Below are 22,751 nucleotides of genomic sequence, written 5' to 3' on the forward strand. Positions count from 1 at the left end.
GCAAAATGTCGTATTTGCGTATCTTTCTCAGGCGATGGCTTTTTCTGAAAATCTTTAAATTTTTTAAATTTAACTTTTTAATCGTTTAAAAAAATCTAAGGCATGAAGTTAGTACAATTGAGTATTTTTAATATCTATCTTTCTGCAGTAATTATTTTCATATATTATCCCATAAATATGAAGTATTCCTAAGAGTATTAAGATTTTACAGAAATGTTGCTCCCGTGTAACAATCGGATATTTCGCAAAACTTCCCTTCTTTTGTAAAATAATCAGAAGAAATATTATTACTCTTTTCTCTTTTAACAATGACAATTTCTCGAGTATTAAAGCGAATCACTTCGAACTGCAGGTTTTCATTAAAATTCCAAACAACGTTCTAGAAATTATATTTTCATCAACAGACCAAGCAAAGACGCGCGAATACCTCGGTTCTTTAATTCCGAGACTTTAACGCGACAATTAGACAGAAACGGTACACAAAGCTCCGAGGCGAGCGTAAAACAAAAACAACGACGTCGATGAAGCCGGCCTCGACGACGAAGGAATTAAAACGGAGAAATAAACGAACGAATAGAAAAAGGAAAGAATAAAAAAAGGGAGAAAAAAGACGAAGCAAGAACGACAACGGGGCGAAAGAATAGAAGAATTAATAGAGGCTCCTTCCTCCGTAGATTTTTCCATAGTTCAGGGGATGAACGTCGAACTCTACGGTCCGGTTCTCAATTTGCATTCCGGACAAATCCAATTTCGTGCGAACAAAACTGACGCGCGAGCGAAGAACGGCCAGCCCATTTTCTCTCTTACGACTCGCTGCTGTCGGTAATTGTTCCAGTCACGCGGTTGGTACGTGATTATCGAAGCAAGTATGAAGTATCGAAGCCGATCTCGATAAAAGGGGAGACGCTGACCACTGACGAATACTAGCATGACAGACAGGTTCCAGCAGAGTAAACTGTTTCAACATGTCGTGCGGATCGAGGCTATTGTTTGTTGGAAAGAGGGAACAAGTGTAAATGTTTTCAAAGTGGGAGGATTTCTGAAAACGAAGTTAGTTTGAAAAGAATTTCGTTAGTACGAAGATTGTTTGAACGTGTTCGAACAATAGAAAGATTCAAACAGAAGATTGAAGCTAAATGATAGACGATATGAGAGATATAATCACTTGAGAAGTTTGAATTAAGGTTTCACTTAACTTTATACTTTAAAATATCTTGACCATAATTGAAATTTCATAAAAATATATAAATAATATAAAATGACACAGACCAGATCATGAAACGCACTGAAACAGTAATAGAAATAAAAATTGAACGAAACAAACAAGGAAGTCCTTCAAACGAGGAAGAAAGAAATTATTGAGATATTAATATAATATGAATGATAGTATGAATAAGATCAAATTATTTTAGAATCTGCTAGATCAAGAATTTTAACTGGTAAATATTACAATTATGAGAACATATCTAGTTATTTAAGAAATTAGAACGTGTTAAAACATATATTGTTATTTAAGGAACTGGAGCTCTACATATTATATATCAGTTCTTCGTAGTAGTATAAAATATAATTTATTATAGGATTATAAATATGTATTTTTACTAACTTATTGAATATTTCGAAAATATTCGTAAAAATATTGATTGACATTTATATAGAAATGTTTTGAAAATATTGATTAATATTTCAAATAAAAATACTTCAAAGATATCGGCTATCACTACACATTAAAAGTATACACTTTTAGTCAGGGAAGTGAAATCTATTAAAATCAGAACTCTTCATATACCATTAACTACTATAAATATCTTATTTGTACCAATATATTTCATATTTTCAATACATTGACTATTTTCATTCACATTTCACATCATATATGCAGATATATTATACATGTGTTCCATCATATGTATTAAATATTTTCGACCATTTCGTTCAAATTTTTACATATAAGAGGATAACCAGAAAAATGGAAATATCAAAGAATATTATTAAACAATCTAAACCTAGATAAATGTGTCTTATTTTTTATATTTATATACATTGTTTGTAATATTTTACGTATCTTCACATTTATGCTTGTATTTGTCCGTTTTTACAACATTATTTTTCAAAAATAGATCTTTATGACATAAATGAACAAAAATTCTCAATTTAGTACTTAATTACAATAATTTCTTACACAAAGCGAATCAAATAGTTAATTATTTTTAATTTTAAGCCTATTATTTAGGTTATTAAACCTATTTTCTGTACAATACTAAAAATAACACCTTTATCTCCATTACAATTCTCCTTCTTCGCTCTTAACTCGCAGTTATCATCACTAATCCATTTTATTCGCCATGATAATGTTCCTTAACCCCCGTTCGACGTTTGCGTGGTACACTACACATCGACAGTCAACATAACACCGACTCCACAACACATAACAAAAAACTCAAACAAATTACGTCGTCATATTCAAGAAATCTTTTTCAACTACTGTATAAATGTGTTAACTATTCTGAACCGACTTCCACCGACTTTCCACAGTAGAATTAGTTAACTTCCCGTTATCCACGTGTACCGACACGTGGATAACACACGTCTGCAACGCGATTCTTCACAACGAGTAGAGAATTCGACATTAATTCGCGTCTATAAAGCGAACGCGTCGATGGTCGACACGTAGGCGCGAACAAACTGGCACCGCGGCTTGTTTACAAACGAGCTTGTAAATTGCTTTAACGAACCACTCGTCCGCGCGAGAAATGGCCTGCTGATAGGCACGGATAAACCGTACGGATCCAGGTTTCGGCTCGTGTTGCTTGAAAACATTAGAACCTGTGCATCGATTTTCACGCGGCGCATGTTAATCGTCGATGTTTGTGTGTGTGCGCGCGTGTGCGTGTGTGTTTGCAACCGCGTATTTTCGACGTGCGTGCTCGTATATCGCTGGTAAATAGCTGTTGCTAGTAATTGTTATTTGTTGCAGGAATAACCGGGGAACAATTGAAACCGCGATTTTTTATCGTGCTTTCGTTATATGCGCGAGAGAAAAAGTTCATATTCACCTCTATTCAGGAGTATTAAAAAGGGGCACTTAAAAAGATATAGTTAATACAGAATATAAAAAGTCATTGGAATATTATTAAAACTATTATTATATCGATATTGGCCACTATATAACTTACAATACTACATTGTAATGAAATATAGTACTGCTTTTAAGTGTTTGGATATTTTAGCTGGTTTATAGTAACAGTATGTGAATTTCACCGAAGTGTACAAATTAATGATGATTTTATAAGTAGGAGCAGTTCATCGGTCTATAAGTCTTAATTATTTATTTAAAAACGTAGCAATAATATATGTTATTACATACATTTACTATTTGAATATCATTAGTTATATTAGTATCAGAAATATTCCTATCAGTTTACAAAATTCTTCTTAACCTAATTTATAATTGGAAAATTAAGTTTATAATGTTTCTATAATAATTTCTGTAAATATATATATATGGGCATAGTTAAATAGTTTAAAGTATAATTTGGTTCCCAATTTTATACTATTACTTTATGGTATGTTCTGTATGGTATCTTCTATGGTAAAATCAAAGCCATTAGTATATTTATTTTAACCCGAAATCTAATTAAAATTCGATATAACGCGTGTCCAAAAGGATCGGGAATTGGTTTACCGTGCAGTTTTAGTCGAATAAACGATCCGAAAATATGAACGAATTTCGATCGAACGAGGGGCTATTCGAGTGCGCGTACGTTGATTACACGAAACATTGATTGGTCTTATTTGACAGTCGGCAAATATATTGCACGGAAGCAGGCTGGTCAATATTTGGTAAAACAATGAAAATAACGTTCGACCATAAGCGATTACAAGTGCCAGTGAACATTGAACGTCACTTGGCCGGTATTATCGGCAGATCAATCAATTAAGGAAGGTACAGTTTAATGATGACTTCTATTAGCATCCGAAGTTCTATTGAACTTTTACAAACGTCAATCGTCAATTCGTTAAAACTTAATTTAAAACAAAAAGTAATTTTAGAAATATTTTAAGTTTTACTAATATAAAGAAATTCTTGATTTCTGTTTAATTTCTTTATAATTAAACGCGATTAAATTGCATCTGGTTAAAATTTATAATAGAGTTCGATTAACTCTAACTAATTCGAATCTAGTTTAATTTAGGTTCAGATTAGAATTATTTAGGACCTAATTTTTCGCTTCAATGCTATTATATTCTTTTTCTACAAAGACATGTTTAATTTATAATTTTCTCTGTAATATCGAAATTAAAACTTTCCTCGAAAAAAACCATTATTGCATTCAAATTGGGTTCAAGATAATCTCAATCTAAATTAAACTAAGTTAGAATAGGTTAACCTTAGTCGAATTCAGAATTCTGATCAGATTTAAAATTAATCCTGTGAACCTGCTTTTTTACAGATTATTTTCAGATTGCAGGTCTATCACGATTAAATTACATAGAATTATTACATAATTTAATATCGTGACTACCTTTAATCCAACCCAAAAACCAGTTATAATTAATTCATATCAACCTCCCTTCCTATTAAAATGTAACCAAACCTAATCAAAATTAGTTCTATAATGCATCAATGTTTAATAACAAATTACACTACAGCTGGCACCACGTACACGTGTGTAATTCGAAGCAATTTCGAAAGCGAAATAAAAATCAACAAACCAGATTTTTTCCCGGCACTGATCTATTCTCTCAAAAATTTCCTCCCTCCTATTATTTTCCGCTTGCGCCGCGTAGCAAAACGGGCGCAAAAAGCGCGGCGGAGGGGTTAAGCGGGGAAAGGGGCTGCGCGTTATTTGCGCGGACACGCGAAATTGCGCTCACAAGTGTAATTAAAATCCAATCAACGTTCGACATTTATCAGGGGCCAGTTTAAATATTTTACTCGGCGATTGCGTATCGTCGCATCAAAAGTGTACTTAACGCAAATCGACGTGCTTATCAATTCCATATTACTCGCGGAACACGTCCAACGATTTTCAGAACCTCGCTACACTGCGTTTTATCTCCCTCTTCTCTTTATGCATATACATACATATATCTTTGCGTATGAATTTGTATACATCGATGTTCAAAAATCGGCGATCGAGCTCGAACGAGAATAATGTTCTGGTTATATAGATGAATTGAATAGCTAAGCATTATGAAACAATAAATCATCTCGATCCGAGTTAAATTAAAATTTCGAATCGAATGTTCTACGATAATCACGTAGAAATGGATCTTCTTTATTTCAATTTTTTGCATTTTTATCGGAAAGTTTTAGACATAAATATCGTATTTTAAACAAATCTCGCCAAAGCATAGAACGTGTTATTAAAAATCAATTTTATTATCAAATAAAAATATATCTTTGTTACATACAATTCAGATATCTTGATTAGAAATTGTATTCGTAAAAGATTGATTTCTGATGGCATAATTCGTCGTGACTACGTAAAAATGTATTTTTTTTTTTTTTTAAATTGATGTATTCTAATTTAAAATTTTACTTTGGGATAAGATTAATCTCCAAAAGCACATTTCATGGTAGTCAGACGTAAAAATATATCTTTTTCATAGAAAATGATTGTATCTCGATTTGAAATTCCACATTAGAAAACTGGTAACACATTCTATGCTGGACACGTAAAAATGCATGTTTTCAAAAAAATAAATTCTTGTATTTCGACCTAGTATTACGTTCTAGAAAAATTCGATTTCTAGTAATACGTGCTGGCCTCCAAAAGTATACATCTCTTTTATGTAAAATTTTATTTTCAATTTAAGAGGCAGACCGTAGAAAAAGTTTTGTAATTGATAAGAAATATTCAATATCAGTATAAGAGTAATAATATCACAGACAAAAGAATTCATAAGATAACATGCTAATCATTAATGGTAAATCATTAATGAACAAGTTAACTATTCTCGACTTATTTCCATTAAATTTCATTTTCTTGGTTTTCCCATATTAATCTTGTTTGATCATCTCTTGTAAGCTCCCCTTTTTTCAAATTTTGATCGTTATTGAATCATCTATTTCCCATTTTTTCGATATTCAAGTAATTACATATCTACTATTTACTAAAAGATATATCGAATATATCAGATCATAAAAATAAAAAATATATTTTATAATATCAGGTCACACACACGTATCATAAGTAACTAATTGTACTAGTTTTAAGCTTAAATAATTTATTCAATCCTCACCATACAATTTTCAATAATAAAATATCCTCATATTATTAACTTGTTACGAGAAGATTGAAAATTCGTGAAACTCATTAAAATACAGCAACGCGGCATGAGTTACTGAATATAATATATAATTCGACTTTTCTCTTGCGTTATACATCTCTTATATTTGCCTGCGTAAATAATTAAAGGTAAGTACACAATCCATTTCCACTTTTAGTAAATACTATTTTATTATTTGTATCTTTTTATTAAAGTAATATTGACGTTTTTTAAATTTGTTTACATGATAACGATAATATTTCTATTATTCTTGAGTTGTTTTCCAAGATTGCTTTTTCGATTTCAAACAGTATTTATTTATTTAGTAGCTCGTCAACTTCACTCTGCGGCTAATTGATGGGACTCCATTCGAAAGATTACCGTGACCAATGTATTATAAATTACTCGTAGTAATCCTATCGTTTGCTTTGATTCGAGGTATTTCTGAAACAGATTTGGAATCAAACAAATAGGTGTATCTGGTATCGAAAATCCTCGAACAATTAACGCTTCGTACAGCGGTAGACCGTGATTTATTGTTAAAGCGATATTCATTTTTGAATAGCATCATATGGAAATATTGCCACTTCGAATAAGAATTAATATATCGATTTGTAATGATTCCTAATAGAACTATTACATAATAAATATTATATAATGTTAGGTAATTTAAGTTCTTGTAACAATTATTATACTCAAATTAAAATAAGGAACTAATCAATCACAATTATTTTTTATCGCAAGTAAACAAAATTCCGATTACGATTGATTAATAGTACAAACGTGATTTTCTTTCATTCCATTCTAAATAATAAGGGTAATAAACTAGTTTTACATCGAAAAATTAGAAATAAATATAAAATTTCAATTTCTCTTTGCAAAATATTTCTTTTCAAAATCTGAAGGTGCTAACAAAATAATTATACAACTTAATAACGCATTCCCTTGAGTTTTCTCTATAACGCATAAATAATTATGTGCATGCATATGTTTCGCCACCCTCCGTGTGTCGAGACACGATCTCGCGAACCGTATCGATTTCCCTCGGATAAAAGCAATTAACGTTTCGACGCGTTCGTTTCTTCACGTGTGACCGAGCCAACCGAATTACACGGAAAACCGTGCGTGCCTGATCGATTTTATTCGGTCAATCGGAGAACATAGTGAATATTTTAAATGTACAAGGTGTTTCAAAATTTGGAGATTAGTTTCAAAGCTCATCAACATAATCACTACAATCATCCTTCGTTACAGTGCTAACGAAGCTTGATAAAGTTTCGCAAAACATACCGAATGTATTCAGAAAAATTTTCCATGATAAGTGTTCAGTGTCTAGACACGCAATAAATTCTCTTAAGCTGATTGCAGATACGCAGTTGAAAATGTCTTACAACTTTGAAACTAATGATATTTGAACCTGTATTTATTAAGACTATTTTGCTTGTTTTTCTGAGTACTACATGCTTCTAATGTGTGATTCCAATTTTTTGAAATACCCTGTATACGCACCTATATATACCTATACATGCATGTATTTATAAGCACATGCGTGTACATCGTATCAGGAAGAAAACTCGATGATAACCGGTCCGCCGTGTAATTACAGTGTCCATTAATTATCGGCGCGGCGCGCAACTTGTCCGCGCGCGTGCACCTTCATTAGTGGCGACGACAAACGTTGCGGAACATTTTATGGTGTCGTTTATGATCGAACGAACCGTGTCATCTGGACTCTATAATTCATAACCATCTGCTGTTTAACAAAAAATCATTATTTTCTCTGAGAAAACCGCGTCAATGATCGATAGAAAGGATCCACGACAACATATTTTTAAGTTATGTATAACGTAATGGCGGACGAAAAATGGATTCCCCTGGTGCCCCGTGTAATTTGTGCGGATATTATAGAGTCATTCGCAGATTTACGAGCATTTCGACGAGTTCTCTATTTAAATTTCCGCGATGTTGTCTAAATGCAAATAATCTTAACGTACCGGTCGATTGGTTCAGTTTGCTTCTTACTACATAGTTAATAATTACAGACCACCGGGCTAGAAATTATTGTTTTTTTCGTCAGTTCTAGGGAGTTACGCAAAAGGTGTATAAGCCGTTTGGTAGTCGTCGAATAGCTCTTGATTGCTGAATGTTGTCCCGAATCATGTAATTAAATCGTTGGACCGTTTAAAATCCTACGAGTGTTATCTAAATGCTAATTTTAATTAGCTGTTGATACGTAAGTAATGATATAGGGTATCGGATTGAAAAATCCAGATGGAAAATTTGTCTTTATCTATAAGACGTGATTGAAATAATGACAAGGAGAGTTTAATAATTTCTTAGATTAGTGCAGTTAGTTTCTTAATTCTTAGCTAACTACGTGATCTATTAAATTTAAGATTTACAGCTAAGTAAAGTAAACGAGTCGAGCTAAATAGTCTTTGATGGCTACAATTCTCTGCTAAACTTGCCCAAACTCTTCCCATTAAACATTGCTGAGTCTTGTTTGAAGCATTGTAAACATTGTCCAAATACTTCATCGAGCTAATCGTGTGTGAATTATAACATGTATTAGCAAACTAAATAAGATTCGAAGTCCATTTTCTATTGATGAAATTAACTCTTTAAATATATGTAGTAAAATGAAATGATCAATGTTCTTCATATAATTTGTAACCTTCTTTTCATTGTTTTTATTCTATTACTGTGTTACTAATTTGTACCGTCGTATTTTATTAGAGACAATAGTCAAATAAACATAACAATGATAGACATAATCAGAGTCAATAAAAACAACAATTTTAATGTCTTGTAGTGGTGCTAATGGAGCGCAAAACTTATCGATGCTCCTTAATGAGCGAGTTTTGAAGTTTCTGACTGAGTGATTTCACTTTAGTATACTAAGAGTTAATGAAACATAAAGCACTGGCTAAAATACGAAACTGTTAGACGTTTCTCTTAATAAATTGACTGAAACGCCTGAAGAATCTTTCAGAAACACGAAAACTTGGACTTCCCAACCAGTGGATCGAATTAGCAGAAACAGTTTCAAGCTCGACTATAAAGGAACAAGTATATACATAGCTAAGACTTAAAAACTCTCTGACTACTGTTGGCGCATATTTCCTCTACCCTCGCTCTCTTCCGGAATGCAATTCTTCAACGTCGATGGACACGCGATGGGCCGAGCAAATTCAACCAACTTTCTTCCAACTCGAGATATTTTCGAACGAGAGCCTGATATACCTTCATCTCACGTACGTCTCGCTCAATTATTGATAACATTACCGAAAAATATCCATTAAAGATGTATCTCGCCCCCGTGGAGGGACGATCCTATCCTAATAGACTGGATTTCCCTCGGTTCTCAGTGGATTCCGGAATGGCTTTAAGTAATTTCATTGGACTTTCGATTTGGGAAATTCGCTAAGATCGATCGCTTTCCTCCTTTGATATTGTAAAGCGTTTCTTCAGCTTGATGTTGTGATTAGGAAATCGATTCGGAGGAATTGAAGAGTTTCTTTGATATTTTTAGTGATTGCTTAAGTATCAAGATTTGTGTAACACAGTTGTAAATGACCTGAGAACTATTAAACCTATAATTTAAAAGTTTTCAATAACTTTATCTTCTAAAAAGTATTGCGTTTAAAACATATACATATACATCTGATTATATTTGATAATATTGTTTCATATACGTTAATCACTGCTGTATTACTTTTCTTTATCAACTCATCATGATCTTGTCAGAAATTAATCAGTTTCATTCTTAATTTTAAGCAGAACATGCAAATATGTATTTCTTTTACTATAAGTTATATGATTCTGAATAATGTTTCGTAAAATATTTAAATACATATTTCGATTTCTTTGTTACGAGTGTAACAATTCATCAATGGTTCTAACATTAAATATCGGAATACCCTGAACAGTATCAGAGATCTATCCCACGAAGAACATACTCTTCCCTCTTTCAAAAGATCTCACCCCGTTAAGATCTATATCTCAACCCAAAATCTCACACACGAAATATCAATACCCCACCACCCAAACTCATTACCAGCTACAAAATCTTCTCTATGATCTGATCATAGCCCTACAATGAACGCAGAATAGACCTACAAAGGATCCGCAGAGAATCGCATCAACGTTATCTTCTTCGAAAACGTCACCTCCCCTTAAAACATCTTCGTTCCCTGGTGTTCGATCAATTCTCGATACAGGTCAATGGTTCGTAGTTCTGTATGTCCGTTATTGTTCTATATATCAGATAGTGCAGGATAATCGGTTCCCCAGAGACGAGGTTTCCACCAGGGGCCACCCGTAGAAGCTATCGTCTTACTTATTCATCGCGCATTTACTTAGCGCAGTTCTGGATCGAATTATTCCTCCGAGATATTCCCAAGTTTACGATTCGAGTACTTAGGGCGCGTTCGAACCGGACCACCGGCTCGTTTCGGGCTTTTCATCTCTCTACTTCCGGTTTAGAGAGAACTATGGTCCGCGTGGACGCTTTCTGGCTGGCGTCCGCGGATTAAATGGGTCAGAAAAGTCGAACGGACGAGTCTGCGTTTTACGAGAAGCACGAAGGGAAAGGGCGTCTTAATTGCTTCGAAAGGCATCGGGATTTCCGAGATATCTAGCCAGAATCGTCGAATTAATCGAGGGAAACAGACGATAAATGAGCTGACAGTCGACTGCTGAAGACAGTAGGACTTCCTTCATTGTATTTTTGGCTGTTGGGTTTTATGTGACAGCTGAATGGCGTGGGATTTAGAGTGAGTGCGGATCATTGTACATTTTTAAGATTTTTAGATTTTCCAGATTTTAAAATTTTTAATACGTAATTTTTAATCTGTAATATGCTAATTAACGGAAAATAACGTTAGTATGGAGTTGGACAAATAGCGTATTTAGAGAGTGTGTTTGAACCTCTTATGATTCATTTGCAAATTTGAATAATATTGGATTTTTAATGTTTGGATATTGGATTTTAAATATTTCTTTTTTAATGTCGAATTTTAATTGAAATTTTTTATCAAATAGAATAAAATTTAAGTAGTCGAAAGAAATGAAATTTTGGAGGAGTTTAATTAGAATCGTCGAATTAACAAAAGAAAATGAAGACAACAGAATTTCTTAAAATATATTTGGAAGTTGACATTTATGTGATAAGTAGATACTGTGAAATTTCAAGTGGATAGTGATAATTGAACATTTTTAAGAGATCAAGTATTACAATATTACACAAATATAAATTATAAATATATACAAACTATATAACCTATATAACTATATAACTATATAACTATATTAGTTTTTAATGAATATGAATTAATGTGTTTGACGAACTTATGTGTTTATGGGATATTAAGTTCAAACAGCAGAATTAGGATATTTTCGATTTTACTTGACGCTTAGCTTTCATCGAAAAAATAAATCATTTGAGATTTCAAATAGATTAAAGGATATTATGTTATTAGGTTAATAATAGAGAACTTTCAATATATAAAATATCGAATGAAATGTAATTGAGAGACGACAATCATCTTAATGGACATCTCAACTCTCTGAAGAGCTCCATTCTCAGAGTTACCTAATCCATCCCGAACAATCAAGTCACAGAATTCCGGCGCATCCTTCGACGCGCGGGCAGATACACTTTCCTGTGTCGCATTAGCGGCTGGGTACAATGGCCGCGCGGCATAATCACGTGAAGGAGCCAACAATGAGCATTAAATCATTAAGCCTGCCGGACACTCGTACGCTACAATGGAAATTCCTGGGCAGTGGGGGCTGTTATTCCGGCTATTATTCAGCCGCGTGCCTCTGGCCTTGTTTATTCCTGCCCTCGGTGTTTGTTTCACGAATTCGATAGTGTCTGTCGAGCTTCATATCGACGTTGGTTCGATAGTTAACGACACCAACACTTTCCTCGTCATTAACTCGACTACGGGACGCCTACCTGAATGGGGAACCCACGCGATTTCCTTTTTCTTCGAGACGATCGAAGACTGGCAGCATGTAAGTAGACATAATCCCTCGTCGTATCGGTAAGCGCAATTACCGAACGATGGCTGACGTTGGCTGACGATGCTACTGAACGCGAAATTAAATCCATTGTGAGCCGCGAGCCTACATTCGCATGCAAGTGCTAGCCGGAAACTGATAGATACGAAGGCGTTAACCTTTTAACGTACAGTTTCTTTCTACTTGACCGATCAAAAATGTAGAATTATATGTCTATATATACATATATATATATATATGTAATTATATGTCTTTATTACTTTGAGTTTACTGTCTTAATTTTCTAATGATACGGTACAAAATATAACATTTTGAATTCTTTGTTTCATTAAGTAACGTGTATGAAAAATATCGTCTATATCTTGAATATCTTTTTATATGTTAAGTTCTTTAATAGATAGATAACATTGCACATTGTAGAAATATTTGTTGTGAATATTATGGCAAAGTTTTCGATTAAAATCACACCAATTTTGAATGTGAACGAAATTTTGAGGTAGAAAGACGGTCAGAATTGTAAGTTGGTAGTTTTGCATGAGGAAAAGTGGAACACGGATCAATGAAAGTTCGAGTTGGAAGTAAATAAGACTACGTCCGCATAGAAGATGGTACAAGACAGTTTTAATATCGGAAAAGCAACTTTGTATGAATTTCAGATGAGTTTTGTTCAGGCTGTTGCTACTCGGAGAAGGATTACGGAAGTTCTGTTGCAACGAAATGGGGCGTTTCGAATTTCGTCACGAGCTACATGATCGTCGAAACGTAAAAACTTGGTTTTCGCTGTGAACAGCTGCGAATTATCCGAAAAGCGAAGTTTCCTACCCAACGAACGCAAGACACTTCAACAAAACTAAATTACTAAGAAAAATGAAATCTTTATTACATTTTTCTATTAGTTAAATTACAAGACGATTTTCAACTTTTGTCATTTCAATTAAAAGAAAAGTATCATTTATTTGACCATTTCATTTCAAAAGCACTGCAACTTATCACGTACAGTGGAACTCCATTTATCAGTACTTGTTGGAGAACAAACAGTTTATACAATCGAAGTTCATATAATGGAAGGCCACGTTCATGTAAGTGAATTCAATCAACAATAGTTCATTGATTGGGCATTATCTAAAATTTCGTTGCAATACCGTAGTATTGTATTCTGCATCGTAGTATTCCAGTATCGTAGAACCTCGTTTATACGAATAAGCTAGTATTGAGTTCCAGGGTAAGTTGAAAGCAACCTAAAGAAACTAAAAGATTCATTAATCTTCAACGTCAATTCTTTCGGACAATGATTCCCTCGAAACAAATAACGACCAATTATAACACGTCCAACATCGAGATCCCCACGTAAACTTCCCATCATCTCAATCTCCCCAATTCCTTGAGGAAACGGTCCGCGGTTCCCGCAGCCCATTATCCGGCACAAAAGACGCGCGTGTCGAAAAATGTAGTTGTCAGTCGTACGATACATTTCCCCTTGGCCAAGTATAATCCAAAAGAGAGGCGACGAGCAAAAAAAGAAGCGGAAGAAGCCAGTACGAAGAACCATGCGAAAGATACAAGCGAAAGAGCGAGACGGTGAACACTGGCGTCGAGCCACCCTCAGACAAAAATAAAGAAGAAAGGTAGAGCGGTGGATGGTCGATCATCGGAGGAAACTGGAAATATTTTGACGGCGGCAGGAAGCTTGGCAGCTAAATAAAATTCCCTGGATAATTGTCCTCTCGTCTGAGAGGAGGTCGACCATTAATTCGTCTGTGCGGCTACGGTGTCTCAACATCCTGCGTCCATTCCACGTGCGTCTTCTTTCGAAACTTCTCTTTTACTCTCCTCTTTTTTTTATTTCTCCGTTCTTTTCTCTCTCTTTCGACCATTCGTTGAGACTTGTCTTTTTGCGGGACTTTATACGCGTGCCTTCTTTAAGAGACGCGAAGAGGGTCCGACTTACGAGCGAGCCAGAGGGCCAAGGTATTTATACAACCGCCCACGCGGTTACACTCACGGTCCCAGCTTCATTCAGTTCTTCATTTGAAGCGATAATCGAGCAGACGAAGGATTTTTGCGGCGTCCTGGGCCATCGACGATTCGCGACGCTTACGGATTCTTTTGCGATGAGACCCTGACAGACGCCTCACGCGCTACCCTTTCTTTTATTGCTTCCGGTTGATCATTCCCGTCCCGTTTATTTCCAGTGCTCGCCGATTGCGCGATACCTACTGTGCGGATTATGACTTTCGGGGGATTTTGTGAATTGTAAGTTAAGGAAAAAATATTTGTGATTTAAAGGATTTGATTATTTTCAAGATAAAATCTTGCACGATGATAAAACGTGAATAAATTGCGAATAAATTGTGAATGTTTGACTACGTCATCTCTTTAGGTTAATACGAAATTTGTATTTACGATTACCAGAACGAAGTTCGTTATCGAGGTTATTTAATTATTTGACATGGTCTGATTGGTTGAGCAAAATCATTTCCTTTCGTTTCGTGTCAGCAAGTGGAAGTACCTGTCAACCTAATTTTGTTTGTACTAACCTTGCGCGGTCTGCATCGGAAGCGGAAACTATGTTCACTATTTAATTTCTGTGGCTGTGTATGCGTGTGCCTTTTGTCTAAGAGAATTGCGTCAGCCACGTTCCTTTTCGAATCTTTCCCTTTATGAGCTATTTAAAAATGTATTATTTCCTGGGACACTTCCAAATTGTTTATTTATATCACCTTCGAGTACATAAATATACATACGTATTGTAGCACAAAAATACAACTGGAAGATGTCATCTATGGAGGCCACTGAATTACATTTCACATTTCAAAATAATACTAAGATTTAATATAGTGCTCAATGCAATTTGACGTTGATTAATAATAATAATTGATTAATAAAATACAATGTCAAAGACCTTTGCAATAAAATGTCGCACTTGAGGAAACAGCATTTCGATGTAATCGAATATAATTATAATTTCCATTCGAAAATGATACCGGACTTCAATATAACGATGAACATAATATAACATTGATTACGGGTAATAATAAAATACACATCAGCAGAAGTTTCCCAATAAAGTTTCTCGCTAAAGAAACCAACATTTTAAATTTACATTTCAATGTAATACAAAATATCAATCTAATAATCAGGACAATAAAATATTGATTACCAATAAAATACAAAACTTTCCAATAAAGTTCTCCACGAAGAATGGCTACCAGCTTCTTCATCCCTAAGGCAATCTTTCTATCAGCCACAATTTAACCGAAACTCCAGAGAATAAAACCGCCAGGACGAAAAGGAGGACTAAGACGAAGAACATTGAAGAAAGAAGGGGGAGGAAAAAATAAATTTTCCGAAGCGTGACATGGACAACGCGATACGTTGGCTCGCGATCGAGAAACCGGGCGGCGTTCGACTTTTATTAGACGCGAGACGATCCACTGGCCGAGCAACCAGTCTGAATTGTCGCCCGTGGAGAATACCGGATGGGTTTTGTCTCCCCAGCTCGACCGTAAAACCACTGTCGTCGGCGTAATTAAAAATCTAGCCGGGCAAACAGCCGGCCGCCTCGATCGACTCGCATCGAATCGACTGGGCTCGATCGACGACGACGACAAACAATGCTTTTTTCCCACAGAGTCGGGGACCAGTCGCAATTAAGCTCGAATATTGCCGTGATACGTTAGAGTTGGAATTAGTCGAATATCCAGGCTGCGATTTGCCGAAACTGGGGCGCAACGTATCGTTTCGTTTGCCTGTTTCTTTTTCTCCCGTTCTGGTTTTACTTTTTGTTCTTTTTACTATAGGATTACGTGTATGGCTATTTGGAACCGAATGTTGCCCGCGCTTTGACGTAAATAGGCCGCAGATATTGGAGGTTTTGTGGGTTTAATTCCGACCGATTTTTCAGCATTCTTCTCGTTGGCTTTTGCACAGTAATTTTAAAGCCAATTTCAGTAAGAATATTTATTTTAGATTGACTTTTACGTATAGGGATCTTTTGAGAGGTTGTTTTAGTTTTATAGATTTTGTATTTTTGTAATTCTAGTATTGGGTTCGTTCGAGTTTTTACCGTACAATGATTAATCGTTAAGTCAATGCAATTTTACGGTACAATTTGATTCTTTTTTAATTATTAATAAAAGCTTAGATTAAAATTTTGTTACAGGCAATAGTATAGCTATCTACAGGTACGTTATTCGATTCTGCTCGTTCGATTCTATGCTCAGTATTTCGAACATAAGAAGAGATATTTTTTCTATTAACTCCAAGGATCTTTACAATTTATTCAGCAGCAATGTGTGTCTGTATTGTAATCGTGTTATATCTACTTCTCTAAGGAAGCTTCTTTAAATTCCCCACATACAAAATTCGTGTATTACACGTATAATTGAAACAATAGAGATAATTTAAAATGGACCAAGTTGATAGGTCCCGTGCGTTTCACTAAAAATTTATTTTCATTGTCAACCAACAGGAAAGCCCTAAACTCTGGCCACCCCCAAATTCCCGCGAAGTTGATCCCCCGTATTTACCACCCACGTCTGTTTACACAATTTCCAAACTCGTATTTTCGAATTTTCCCGGCTGGGGCACGGACAAAAGCGCGTATCCCTGTTCAAACACGATCATTAATTCACGAAACGAAGAATGCTATCATCAAATATCCATCGGGCTATTCTCTCGTAGATCCAGCCTCCCTTCGCGAGAGAAACTCGCCTCTTTTTACCTCGACGTTCCATGAATTTCGCGCGGTAACGTCCTGAGACCAGCCATCAGAACTCCTCTTCCGCCTTATGAATCCTTAATAATCCTTTTCTGACTGCATCGGTAACTAGCCGCATCTCGAAATGGTCGATCGACCACGAAAATACGAGAACCTAATTACGTTAATTGCGACGTTAATATTTGCATCAGGGTTTTCGAACTGCTTGTTTCTCTAATCAGAGAATTGCTTCGCGACTCACTATATTCAGTTTTGGATCCTTTCTGTTGTGAGAAATTTTAAATGCTAGAAAAATATCATCGTCGCGATATTTGAATTGGATAGATTTAAATCATCCTTGCTGATGAGAGTTTGAAAGGAAAGTACGTACATGATCAGCCAAGGTTTAGAATGTATTATGTCAGGTGAATATTTGTGTAGTGTGCCTGAAGTAAGACAAAGAAGCCGCGAAAAAGAGGAAGAGAAGAGAGGAGTAATTTATGGCCTGGTAAACATGTATTCGAATGGGTTACTTCATGAATACTAATAATCGTTGAAATATATTGCACTGTGCTGTTGTGGTTTAGAAATGCTTCAGTATTAGACTTATGATAATCCATAAATTCTTACGGAAATTTTACAAATTTGCAATAGTATATTTAATATAGTATATAATATTAATATAGTATATAATTTAATTTAATATATTAATTAAAGATTTAATTAATTTCCTTACATTTTGTACAAATTTTATACCTTTGTCATAATTTTTATGTTAATGTATCTGATTATATTTCTACCTTGATATTGGAACTGCCTCATGCTGCTACTTTTCCATTATACCTACGATAATACATATTCCTATAATAATAATCGGTTAAACCAGCTACAAGTATAACCTTTTAACGTCATATGCATCGTCTGATGGGTTATTAACTGCTGAGCTGGTCGCTAAGTTTAGATCGTTGGTCATTCGGTATCAGAGTGGTCATTTTTATGATAAATGTCTATCTTAGTCAGCTGATTGCTGGATTTAGAATTGGTCCCTCAGTCTCTGGTTAACCCTCGTTATCTAATTAACTTCTTAACGATTTCATCGCTGGGGGTGATTTAATCACTTGTCCTTAAACACTGCATTCATATATTTTTACAGGCTAACATGTCTTATTGTCAGTTGCCTACAGTGTGTTTTATTGCCATATGAATCATAACAATGTGAGAATTACAGTGTAATTAAAGAAGGAACGATTGCAACAGTAAATGTTAATTGGATGTACAAAATTGCAAAATAGATATTCCCTTTAATCTTAAATGCTCTGCTTCATGTAGATAATGATACTTAACCCTTTGACAGTTTACCAAAGTGAACGAGACTCGAGTAGAGCGTCAAGTACGGAATAGTTTGGCTCGAGAGAGGCTTAAGAGATGCGTCGAAACTGTTTAGTATATTGTTGTCACAGATATTTAAGTTTATAATTACATATCTGCATTATAGTAAATTCATCTTGCCTCTGCTATATTTAGCAAATCAAACTGTGCAGGACTTTAAAAAACATAGAGGTAACAGGATATTGACATGCTAAAAAATCTTCTCCGAAATGGCGGAAAATCTTGAAATCTTAAAAGGCCTAGAGAGCTTTATCTTATTCAAGAAGATTTCGCAAAGATGTCTTAAAAAATTCTATGAAGTTCTAAAATGTTCAAAAGCCACTGGAACTTTAGAAAATTCCAAATATTACTCCGGTTCCATTCACACCTCAACTTTCATCTCATCTTATCAATTATTTTCTGTTGTTGTACCAACTACACAGCAACATACCGCTACTACGTCGAGTCCTACAACATCCGCTAATCCGATTATTTAAAAAATTATTATTTAAAAACATAAAACATTAGCAAATGTTTCCTGTAATCGATAGAACTTTGAATATTCTGACAATTCTTCTGTTAAATATCAATTATGCGTCTGTCACTTTTCCAATTATATATAATAACATGGCAAAATGAGAATACAGCAATCTTCACAAATATCAAGTAATCTCAACCCTATCATAAACTCGAGACTGGCCCGAACAGCACTGATAAGAAGATCAAAGGACAACTAACATCGTGCTTCCAAAATACCTTTGTTACCTATGCACATTCGCGCATTATATCATCTCAAAACCATGCATTAGCCAGCCACGGTTGGTTCTGTTATTCGAAAGCAACGTAACTCGTAGGGAACATGCGAAAGAGGAAAAGGAATCAATGGGGATTTAGTCCAGGCCCTTTAATACGCGTAATTTGTTGTAATCCACTTAAAGCCGGGACGGTGACCGTGTACTTTGCTCTATTTTCCACGTGGAATCGCGTTAACCACCATCCCCCGATGGAAATTTCAGCAGGTTACCTGCGTACATGCGTTTATCCGACTGGTTATTCCGCATCCGCGCGCGTCTCTCTGGCTTACAAGCGGATAAATGCTGTCATTCAACCGACTCTTCAATGTAATTCACTGACGCCGCGATCCATGGGACGCGTCTTTGCACCCTCTCCCGGCCTCGAACCGCGCTTTTCAGAATATTATTCGCGCCCGTGTCCCGTTCGCGGCAGGGACGCAGAGAAAAGGGCGAGCCTTTGAAGAAATTCACGCGGAGCCGACGTAACGAGAGTCGTTACGCGCTTTGTTTTCAGATATTATCAAGATATGGAGGCTTTTTATCGCGATGGCGAGCTATTCGCGCTGTTTCCATGCAATTATGGTTTCTTTTGTGGGAAAATGGAATGAATCCCATTCAGAGAAGAATAGTGAGATTGTCGGAAGATGGGTATATAAGGGTTTGTTAAGAGGCTCGTTGATTGATTCGAAGGGCTGTCTCGCTTCTAAATATTTTATGATACGCAGTTTTCTAACATTTTAAGATTCGTTCGAGGTTCTTGGAAATAATATTCTAACATTTGTTCTAACATTTGTTGGAAAATGAAGATAAAATTGTATTTGAAATTGGAAGATGTAAAGTTTTACTAATTCGTCGATATTTCATGCGTTTCAGATTGTTTATTTCACATTTTCTGAGCTTCTTTATGATTTTCAAACCTTTTTTTATCCTAGCTTGACAGTTTTTAGATATCTTAGAATATTCAAGTTCATCTTTTCCAGTTCAAGCATCTTTGATTCTTCACCAGGAAATAAAAGTTCCTTCTCAAATTGAAAGATTATCTGACATCTACAGTTTTCTGATATATTGAAACTTAAAAATTCAATAAACTAAATTTAAAAATTCAATAAAACCCCGTTTGGAATTCTTGACAATTGTCACGTCATCCAAAATTGTACTTTTAAATTGGAAAATTACTAAGTGAAGACTTCAAAATCCAACAAGATCATCAATCTTCCAGAGTTCTCAAAATACGTATTATTTAAAATGCGTTACCATTATCCCAAAATCTCCAACCTAGCAAAATACCAAGTTTGCTCAAAATATCGGAGTCTCATCCTCCCCACAATCCACAAGCATTCCAAATCTCCAAGCCGAGCTCCTTATCAAATCTCCCGGTATTCTCCTGAAGCTAACCGCCCGAAGCCTTCAATCAAAGGAAATTTCACCGCATCCGAATCCAACGTTCAAACAGACGTTTCTCCCTTCACCCGTATCTCATGCTTCGCTTACGATGAATCGTTATTCTTCGCGGATCGAAATGGAACTGTACTCCGTCTTGGTTGCATATAGGTGGCCCCGGATGAATAATTCTCGGTAAGTGTCGAAACATTTATCGAGCGTGAAAATATGTCGAACCGGGTGGAGTTTATTAGGCGGAACTAACGGACGGTTAATTGCGAGTAACATGTTACTCGGGCCGACCGCGTCGATACGGTGATTTTATGTGTAATAGGAACGATCATTTATGGAAAATGGCCGCGCGACACTCTGCGTTATCTCTTCGCATGATTACGTCCCTTCACGTGCTCTGTCCCGTTCCTAAGTAAGAAAAAAGAAGAAATAAGATCGCGTGTCGTCAAGTGTCGCGAGTTGTCCGGCTTCCAGATCGTTAAGCTACTTTAGTTGATATCGCTGTTTCGGACTAATTTCCACTTCCAGGAATAACTCTTTTTAGTTTAGACGACCATTTCGTGAAGTTCTTTGCTGGATGTAAAAGTTTTAGTGAGACATGTTTATGGACAGGATAAGGGAGCGTGTCAGGTATAAAATGTTATGTAGTGGGTATTTATGATTGAAGAAAAAACAAGAAAAGGTAATATTGCTGGTTTCTTTTTATGGAGTTTTTATAGGTATTGATGTTTTGTCGTCTATAAAAATCAATTTTTACAAAATGAATTTTTCTTCTATGATTCCTTCTCTGTTTTTTTCAAGTCATTTTCCTCTTTCACATTTCTATATATTTCTTTGTATTTATATAATCATATTATAGTTTTTTAATTTATATAAGATACCAAATGTTTTCTATAGGTTAATTTATACATCATCATTCTACATTCTTATTAAGGTAATGGCAGAATAAATTCATTAATTTGCAACACGGTTTCGGTTTTTAGATCGTTAAACTATCCGAACAATTTTTCTAAATCAATTTACACGTGATTGTTCCATATCACCATCAAAATAGTAACTGAGTAATTTCAACAATTTAAACACTGCGACCACAGTGCGGAATTTTAGTTTTCAATCTGGCTGCAATATTTTGTTCAAATCAAGTTTCACACGATCACTCTACATCACAATTAAACTTGTGACAGCATAGATGCAGCAATTTCCAACATATCAATACGGTTTTTTACCTTCTCAAACAATATTTCTAAATCAATTTTCCACGTCACTATGGAAATAGTGTCAGAATAATTCCGACAATTTCGGACATTTCAACACAGTTTGGAATTGTAATCTTTTTTTTAAAGTAACACAAATTTGATTGGAACAATTTTTCTAATTTAATTTGTACATGGTTTTTCAATTTCAAACAATTTCTATCATTTCAGAACGATTCAAATTTTTTGTCTTTTCCTTTTTTATCTAATCCCAAAACTTAAGCCAATTAATTTTCTATATCAATTTATACCCGTTTTTTCATGCCAATATTAAAATAGTGACCGAATATTTTCAACAATTTCAATTATTTGAATATAGTTTGAATTTTTATTTTCTTAATTAAACCAAACTTAATGAAGACAAATTTTCTAGACTAATTTACGCACGATTTCTTAATAACATGTTTCATAATAACAGTGATCAAGTTATTTCGACAAATTCGAGCATTTTAAATACAATTTGAATTTTTATTCCTTTCTTTCTAAAATAATCCAAATTGTTAATACCAAATGTTAACCTTAAATATTCTTACTAAACAATAGCTAAATATATTATCTAAGCTAATTTACTATTCTACTACTAATTTCTATTACTACTTTATTATATATATCACTACTAAAATAATGTCCGAGTAATTTCAACAATTCCAAGGATTTCAACGTTATTTGTCTGATGCTTGGAAACAAATAAACGTTTCTCAAGACGATCCAGGAACGGGACCGTTGTGTAAGCCGCTTAACGATTTAACGCCAGAACACGCATTCGGAAGTGGCGAGGCCCGTGTACCAGATCATAATGCGATTAGACCCGTGTTTTCTCTGTGGCGTGTACGCGACAGTGCCGGTGCTCGGTGCTCGTCCCAAAAATACAGAATACACGAGCCAACCAGCACTGTATCAAAGTTATCAAACCACGCAATTTATGGCTCCTCCTTTCACGGT

The 22,751-nt window shown here is 35.0% G+C and overlaps 1 protein-coding gene across 2 annotated transcripts in view; it reads right to left on the minus strand.

Moving 5' to 3' along the window:
- LOC132914077 (protein slit) overlaps positions 1-22,751 on the minus strand; it is a 633,186-nt gene that overhangs the window by 218,414 nt on the left and 392,021 nt on the right. The window lies entirely within an intron of this gene.

This window comes from Bombus pascuorum, chromosome 14 (assembly GCF_905332965.1).
Source record: "Bombus pascuorum chromosome 14, iyBomPasc1.1, whole genome shotgun sequence".
Lineage (NCBI taxonomy): Eukaryota > Metazoa > Arthropoda > Insecta > Hymenoptera > Apidae > Bombus > Bombus pascuorum.